Source organism: Geospiza fortis, unplaced genomic scaffold (assembly GCF_000277835.1).
Source record: "Geospiza fortis unplaced genomic scaffold, GeoFor_1.0 scaffold40, whole genome shotgun sequence".
NCBI classification, from domain to species: domain Eukaryota; kingdom Metazoa; phylum Chordata; class Aves; order Passeriformes; family Thraupidae; genus Geospiza; species Geospiza fortis.
Genome location: NW_005054297.1, coordinates 30,000,410 through 30,009,654, shown reverse-complemented (window position 1 = coordinate 30,009,654; position 9,245 = coordinate 30,000,410).

Sequence of the window (9,245 nt, the reverse complement as noted above, 5' to 3'; positions counted from 1 at the left end):
ACGCTTCTCATCCATGATACTTTAAGGTTAAATGTACATATTTATAAGAAGTAACTTTTTATCCCAGACCTCCTGGGCAAGGAGATCTTTTGAAATGCTTTAGGTATCCGACAAGTTGCATAAGCAAAAAAGTTTCCCTCTGTCCAGTGGCCTCTATTCCTGTGGGACAAAGTGCTAATTTAACATATTGAACATCTAAATCAAAACAAATAATTTTTAATAGTTCTGAAGAGCAATTGGATACTGAGGTAGGGATCCATTGGTTTGTGATTTTACAGGTTCAAGATGCAATGACTTCTAGATAGCTGCAATTCACTTGATAAAGGAAAAAAATCCAAATGTATATAATGAAAACAATTTATTTTGAAATGAAAACAGAAGCAGAACTTTATCAACTGCACTGAAAAGGGTCAGGAAAAATTTACTGAATTCTGTGAGCTATAATTATTGAAATAGATTTGTTTCACTTCAAGAATAATTGTTAATAATTGATTTGAGTTCATATAGTCTCTGACCTCACAATGCCACAAAAAGGAAGATGGGTTTATTTAGATTTACTTCTACCACAAGGGGCATGGAAAGTACAGAAGAAGGAAGTATTGAATGTATATTAAAAGATTTACATTAAAAATTTATGTACATCTGTGATAAGCCATGACTAATTGAGAAAGACTGTGTTGAAGTGGCTGGTGTTCTGATGCACCGGTACTGAACTTTGTGCACTGGACCCTCTAGGACAGAGGGGTGTGTGCATACTGTGCAGATCCCAGAATACTGTACAGTTCAAGCATCTCTTCTGTCTATTTAAGGTAGAAGTTTTTTTCATTTGTATGTCTTGGATTCCTTTTTCTGTCAAATTCCAGTACTTATTTTAGTTGTTATCAGATTTCTAAGTAGCTCTTAGATAAGAATAACTTCTCCCTAACTGAGAAACATGTAGGTTTATAGGCTCTGTTTTGTGTCATGACACATTTAAAAATCATTTGAATTTTCTAATGAATATGAAAATTAAAAAATGGATTATTTCAGGAAGATATGTCAGTATTGTTGACAACATCTATTACCTTCTTTGTGCCAATGTCTTTGCAAGTTTAATACTGCGTGACCTTGAAACTTGCAGGTTAAAGAGAACTGCTGTTGGCAGAAGAGGAGACCTGACTCGAGCAAGCACTGTCTGGCACCAAAGTAAATGAGATATAATTGCTTGAAATAGTTCTAAAGGAATAAAAATAACATTAATTTTTCTCTGTGACCGACAAGACAGACATAACTAGTCTACAGAGGTTCTCCCTTCCTCTTGTGTTCTTTTGTTTTGGGGCAGTTCTCTGTCCACTAAGGTTAAGTGCTGCTTTCCAGAAATCACGACACACTGATTAATTCCTCAGTTGAGGCACAGCCTGCTGATTTGTAATGCTGTCTATTCATACTCATTTCAAATGACTGTTAAATCAGAGCATTGAACACCCACATCTCTGCTGTGTTCCTTCAGCAGTGTTTAACAAATTGGTTCCCCAGAATTCACTGTTCCCTTCCCTGAAGAACTTCTGCTCCAGTGAGCACAAAGTCAGCCCTGTGCCACTGCAATAGTGGTATTCACCTCAGCAGTCTGTTTATAACTGAGTGTTGTAGTATACCCAGCTAAAGTCACAATTAGCCACCTCTGCTTGCAAAGTTGTCATCAAAAAGTTGTCAGCACTTTTTTCTACAACTGAGCAAGGCTCTGCATATGAACGTTCATGTGTCCATGGTATTGCAATTGTCTTCATTTAAAAACAAAATTGATGGTGGAGGAATATTTCTTCCCAATGGTATTGTGGCTGTCTTAGAAACTGTATCTAAACTTCCATGCCAGAAATCCTCAATAATTATACAGATGGTTCCTAGTTGTACTTACTGTGCCTTCCTGTAATGTGCATGCCTGAAAGAACTGGCTGGTGATGATTTTATTGTGTCAGAAGATGCAATCATACAACTAGACCTTAAAATAGCAGCAAATCTAGCTCTAGAAGGAGGTAGTAACAGTAACTGTAATCAATGTATTGCTACATAAGATTGCATATTTGAGTGCTGAGTAGATTGAAATAATTCCCATGTGTGTAAGTATAGGTACAACTTGTAGCCCATAGTAATTTTGTTGTCTGCCCAGAGCACATTTCTGGATGGAGGTTGCGAATTCTATCACAGAATAGCCACTTTCTCTTTAAGCTGATGGGGCTGGGGAAGGGGAAAGCAGGCTCAATGTGCATCAAGAAAAATTTCGCCTCTGCAATAAATGCTGGATTCCACTAGACAGTGTAATTAATGAAAAGATTTAGAAGAAAGAGCCTATGGAACTCTTTAAAGCACAAAAAAGGGACATTTATCTGCATTATGTCTCTTGCTGCAGTTCACATTTTCAGCTGGCTCAGTGTCAATAGTAACTTATGATTCTGTTAACTTTACACAGAGAGAAATCATACCTAGATGATAGATGTCACTTGTGGCTTTTTCTTCGCTGCTTTTTTCCCATGCAGTCAGTCTGCAGTGTATTAGTAGGTTTTTCTCCTGTCACATTGCTAGATACCTGGCAAATGTAACAAAGGTCATTGGTAAATAGGTGCATATTCAATCTACAAACAGTTCTGAGTAGTTCAGTATTCTTATGGCTTCTGCTTATGGCAAAAAATTGAGGTGAACAAGCAGATGGCATGAACTCAGAAAAAAAACCCAAACACCTGCCTGATTTTACTGACTGAGGCACAGTGAGATATCTAAGACTGGCAACTCCAAGAGCAATAGATCGTTCTCTTATGTCATGGAACAGTTTTAATTCAAGAAATGGGTTTTAAAGGGAGGTATTTGGTATATTATGCTTCAATGAGTCAGCGTTTCATAGAGATTATGTATCAAGTGTTTACGAAGTTGATCTCCTTACTTCAGATTACTTCTCCTGAAATAAGGAGATAAACTTCATAAACATTTGATACAAACGTACTTTTCTCTGTTCACCTTTCCATATAATGCCTCTCTGCCAGAGTTTTTGTTGAACAGAGAAACCTGAAACTAAATTATACTAAAGTACACACTTGCTGAGTCATTCGTGTTTCAGTCATGTAAATTCAGACAGATAACTTGTGAAAGATCAGATGGAGAAGAGTTTGTGTACAGTAGGTGTTGCACCAAGCTACATGGCGGCGTTCACCTCATCTGGGCCTGCTTGGCCTTTTGGGTTGATAGAGTTATGCAGTTTTCAGTTGCTGATTACCGCAGCACAGAGACTGTTTGTAGACTAGCGACACGAAGAGAGAGTGTGCTGGTTTGCAAAGTGCTTGGAAAATGCCTCCAAACTTAAGTCTCTGATTGCATGTTCTTGTTCATCGTGATTTTTTTAAAGAGTCTCTGTTTTCATATGTTTCAGCACAACTGTGAGACCATTCTAGTTGCAGGGACTTCTGCAAAGTATCAAACAAAAATAAAAACTTCACTGTGTTGTAGGGGCTTGTTTCAAAGTAAAAATCACTTTTTGTCCTTTTGTGGGTATTACTTATGTTCCTTGTCTGAATTATGGGTGCTTGAAATTATTCCTGTATTAGTTTGTGCTCTTTTCTACTGATTTTTCTTCTCATGGAGTGAGCTGATCAACTTAATGAAGGCATTTTAATATAATTTTTTGCATTATGTACACAACCTCTACACAACACAGCTGGGCAACTATTGTGTGCTTTGACAGCATGCACTGAGAATGTTGGAGTCTTTCTCTTCAGTTTTGATGCTGCTTCTCAGATTTTAGCTTCTTGCAGCAATGATTGGCTTCAGTGCTGATTCATATGGAGATGTAGTGGTCTGTTTTGCAATGTTGACTTGTAATTGTAATACAGACCACACACAGTTTCCTGTAAGAAAAGTTAATAAAATATCTGTCTTCATTTCCAGGCACTATTAAAAAATAATAAATCAGTGTAACTCTCTGTAAAGTTATGAGATTTATTAAAGACAGCAGCTTTGTTCAAAATAGTGAAAGTGCATCTCCATTAGTTCTGCTACATATTGTTCTCAGGTTTGTTTTCCACCTGAGAGAGTCCTAAACTTAAACATGTTTATTATGGTTTGTTAGTATTGGAGGTGTTTATGTTCATATCACAGAACTCAAAACTGAATGTGAATTCACTATAAATTATGACATGTCTTAAATATAGAGCAACATACAGACTTTGAGGTTAAAGGAGTATTAATCCTCTTAAAAGTGGTTGAAGCTTAGATGACTTCCTATTTAACTTCCTTAGGCCTTGAGAATGATAAAATCTTAAAAATTTCTGGAGTCTTGGAATCACTTCAACCAGTCTATCAATACAAGATAGAAACTGGTTCACTTAAACTTTCCCTCAGCCCTTTTCAACACGTGTCATAGGAAAGGAGATGAACTGTCACCTGGTGCGCACATTGTATGGCCAAGAGCATTGTCCAAAAGCTTCTTGAACTCTGTCAGGCTTGGAGCTGTGACCACTTTCCTGGGGAGCTGTTCCAGGGCCCAAGCACCCTCTGGGTGAAGAACCTTTTCCTGATACCCAACCTAAACTGCTCCTGACACAACTTCAGGTCATTCCCTTGGGTCCTGTCACTGGTCACCACAGAGAAGAGATCAGTGTCTGCCCCTCCTCTTCCCCTCACCAGGAAGTTGTGACTGCGGTGATGTCTCCCCTCAGTTTTCTCTCCTCCAGGCTGAACAGCCCAAGTGACCTCAGCCACTCCTCACACAGCTTCCCCTCAAGGCCTTTGCCCTCCTCTGGACACTCTCCAATAGCTCAGTGTCTTTCTTATGTTGTGGCACCCAGAGCTGCCCCCAGCACTGGAGGTGAGGCTGTCCCAGCTCAGAGCAGAGCAGGACAATCCCCTCCCTTGCCTGGCTGTGCCTGCTGCCCCCCAGGACAGGGCTGGCCCTCCTGACTGCCAGGGCTCAGTGACTCCCATTCAATGCCATGGACCAGGACCCCCAGCTCCCTTTCTGCAGTGCTGCTGCAGCCTCTCGTTCCCCAGTCTGTATGTACATTCAGGGTTGCCCCATTCCAGTTCAGTATGAGGGAGCACTAACATTTTCCAGTTGTATCTTCTTGCTAATACTGGTTTTCCCCTCTTTTTTCAATGATAATCTTTAGTTTCTGGTGTACCCACTGCAGAGAGTTGCAGGTAAGTTTATGGATTTACTTTAGTTTCCATGCTGAATCAGATTGAATCTTCTGGATTGTAGCCAAAAGACACCTGCAAACATTTTTACTATCTGATCTTCTTAGTCCCTCTGTTGTTGTGACAGTTTGTCTCCTATGGTATCCAGATTTTTTCACTTGTGATGATAAAGAGCTTCAGCTCCAGCTCAGTTTCCAGCTGGTTCCTCTTGTCAGGTTCGTAACATGGGCAATGCACTTAACCCAGTTATTCAACTATTATATTTGAGAACAGTTCTGCTGAGTGAAATAACAGCAGTGCTTCAAGCCTCTGTCAATCAGGCTGCTGTGTCATATTGTTTCTGCTAATCAGGCTGGTTCCTAGCAAGCTCTTTTGGGCCAGCCACACCATGTCTTTTATATTAAATCTAGGACATGGCGTGGTGTCGAGGACAACTCGTCATAGCTGGACTTCACTGGGTTTAAGATGCCTACATCTTGGTGGTTACAGAGAAATGTGACCAGGGAGAAGCATGTGGATTTTGGTAGCAATCCCCGTTGTTAAATAAGACAGACAGCAGCTGCTGGTCTAGGATTTGTGACACAGCTGATGGGTTTTTTCAGGATCTGCTATTGAATCTGGCTTAATCACTGGACCAGGTCATTTTTTTGAAATGGTAAACTATAGCTTTCAGCAACTTGATCCATGTAAACAACAAAGTTCATGCCTGGGTTTTGTTGTGAAACTTGCCCCTTCATTGTCTGGCTTTCTTCTTGGATATTGCAAACTGGAAAAATTGGTTCTGTCAGCTATTACCTTGGCATTTATGAGATGTAAGGATAGGGCCTCGGTGAAATGGGAGAAGCTATTTATTATTGTACTCAGTCTGATATTCTGCTAAATTTTTCTTGAACAGGCTAATTGTATCCATGTTCATTTTCTCAAAGGGATGAGAATTATATGTGGGATTAGAAGGATTCAGGGAAATTTTCCAAAGTCAGTCCTTGTCAATTGAGGCTATACAGGGAGAAACTGTGGATGTTCTTGTAAAATATTATACTGTTGAAGTAACTGAGGCTTGTTTAATCTCCTGGCCTTTCCAGTGTAAATGTTTTAGTATTTCATGCGCTCTTGTGATTTCTGGGATTGGAAAAGAACTGTCTATTGGATCCTATTTTGGCTATCAGCACAAAGCAAAAGCTGAGAACTTGCCCATTCGTCTTTACTGCTCCAAAATTTCTACTGGAAGGTCCTAGAAGATTGATACTCTGATAAGACTTCCTTTTCTTCAATCTACCTGAGACCTTATCTCTGCTACCAACAGGTTTAGAATCTTGTCCCTGGCAATTATGTCACCGGCTTCTGCCCTGTTATGACTGAAGAGGTTTTTTTCTCTTGTCTTTGTAAGCATCTGCAGGATGAATGTCAGAAGGAATCGGGGAAAATACTGCATTGGAAGGGAACCTCTGAAAGTGTCTAGTCATGGGACAACTCTGCAAATAATTATACTAAACACAGAAACTTGAAAAGGATGTGGGGAAACACCCTATGGTAACTGTAAATGTTAAAAAGCAAAAGAAAATAACACCTGTGTGAATGCATACACATCTACATGTATAATCACCTAAATTCCTCCTCTCCAAAGTGAGCAATTTTGATGATCAAACAGGTTTTCTTTTCCTACATCTTTGCTGCTTGCACAGCCCTGATTATAATTAGTCCCTTATGCAAATGGCATGTGAAGCCTTGGGAGGAGAAGCGTCTTGGAAACGGGAAGGAAGTTTCTTGAGAAAATGTCAGGAGATGAAGAGAGGGGTCCAGATTCTTGGACATTACAGATATTTGCACTGCTGGCAGAGCTTCCAGACCTCCTCTGTCATGTGGATCCATTTCTTTATGCCAATGCCTGCATCTGTCACAGACACACACCTCTCATTCAAAGAAAAAAGGGTCACAGATTCCCTTGTCAACCCTGCCCCTGTTTGCTCACCCCCTTCAAGGCAAACAAACCAAGCCAATGCAGCCTCGAGGAGGAATGCAGATTGGTAGGGACCCATGAAAGTCTCTGCTCAGCCCCCTGCTCAAAGCAGGGCTGCCTCAAAATGGCACAGAACCTTTTCCCATAAAGTCCTCAGGGTCTCCAGAGAAGGATTTTCTGCAGGCTCGGTTGCAACAGCCTGCCTCAGGGTTTATCTACTCTCTTTGGAAAACCTTTTGTCCCCTATTCCCAGACAACTCTGCCCTTGCTCCAACTTGTTGGCTCCTGTCCTTTTCCTCTATGCACCTCTGAGAAGAGCCCGTCTCCTCTGTGGCTCCTGGCAGGTATTTGAAGGGAAAAATTCCATTGTCCCTGCCTGCTCTTTCCCATGCTGCACCACCCTTGGGCCCTGCTCTGGATTTTCTCCAAACTGTCAAGAGTAGTCCTGTTCCAAGAGGTCCCAAATCTGGACACATGGAGATGTTCCAGATGAAGCCTGACGAGCTGCTGAGCCAAGGGCCACTGTCCTTTCCCTGTGTTTGGCAGCCACACTCATGCTCAGGATGTGGCTGGATCCCCCACAGCAAGGATCCCCTCCTGACCCTGCTCTCCCTCTCCTGCAGGGCTGTCCCTGGCCTGCAGTCCCAGCCTGTGCCCTGAGTGTCCTGGGCTTCCTGGCAGGTGACCCTGCAGCTGGCAGGGCCCTCTGAGTGACAGGGAGGGACCAGTGCCAGCAGTCCCACTGCAGGGCTGGCACCATCCCACAGCCACCAGCTCCCTCCAAGTCAGTGTCACCCTAGAAGCTCCTCAGGGCAGGTCCTTTTGTGCACTTGATCAGGTTCTTGCTGCAGATGTGAAGCAATGGCAGGCTCAGAAGTGACTCATGAGCAATGGCCCTTCTGTTGGCCAGTCAGTAGGACTTTGAACTGTTGACCAAGAGCCTTTGAGACCAATGGTCCTGACAGCTTTTCAGACACCTTGGGCACTTTGCACTCATCAGGAAAGATGATGGTTGTCATCCCCAGAATTCCTGGCAATGTTTCCTCAAAGATCTTTAGTGGGTACCACCTTTTTCTCTGTAGTGTTTAGATTTAGTACTTTGCTCACAGGGGTTTCTGGGAAGAGCTTTCTAATACACTGGATTCTACTCAGACCAGAATCCTGATTATGGGTTCACCTTGCCAATAAGATGATTATGAACAATTGTTGTCCTTTACTTTGCATTTCCGATGGTCGATGAAAGAAACTAATAATGTTTATTTAGGAAACTCAACGCAATTGTAAAGCTTGGAGAGATGACTAAACAGACAAGAAATTAAAATTATGCCTCTCTTTGACTCACATTAGCACCCCAATTTCTTTTTATAGCACAGAGCTGTTTATGAGAGCCACTTGGACTTACTGTTTCTTAGTCATAATCAAGGAACAGTTTCTTACATTCTGCTAGGTTATGTTCCCTAGTTTTGGAAAACCATATGTCCTTCTGGCATGGCCAGATACAGCTATTACTTGTCTAAAAGTAAACAGGATCAGTTTACTGTTATACTAGCTTGAGGCTAACCCCTGATGCAGGAGTGAGGTGTAATGGATGAAGTATAATACCTGGCGCTGATATAATACCTTGCACTGTGTCCCTGACCTCAGGTCCCATCATGAATTGGTGCAGGTCTCTAAATACGAGTTCCTTGTTTGATAACCTGCTTGAGCAGGATCCAGTTCTTCCTGAGGAGCAGCTCCCACTCTTTACTTTGGATAATGCCTCACTGCATTCTGACCCTGCTGTCTCCTGTGTGGGAGAAGCTGGCTGGGCCAGTGCCTGTGAATCTTTCATGGAACCTTTACTTTTCCTATACAGATTCTGGGATGTGGCCTGCCTCAGTAGTCCTGTTGGTATTTTCCAGTTTGAGAGGTTTTGAATGATAAGTTTGCTCAGTAACAGTTCCCAGTATACTCCGTTGGGTGTATACATAATTTTGTATAAAGCATTTCAGCTGAGGAAAATTATTTAATCTCTGGAACTGTTGCAGACTTCTGCTTGTTGCTTTTTGTTTGGTGTTTGGTTGTGTTTTTTTTTTTTTGGTGTTTTTGTTTGTTTGTTTGTTTGGTTTTTTTTGTTAATGTTGTTGGT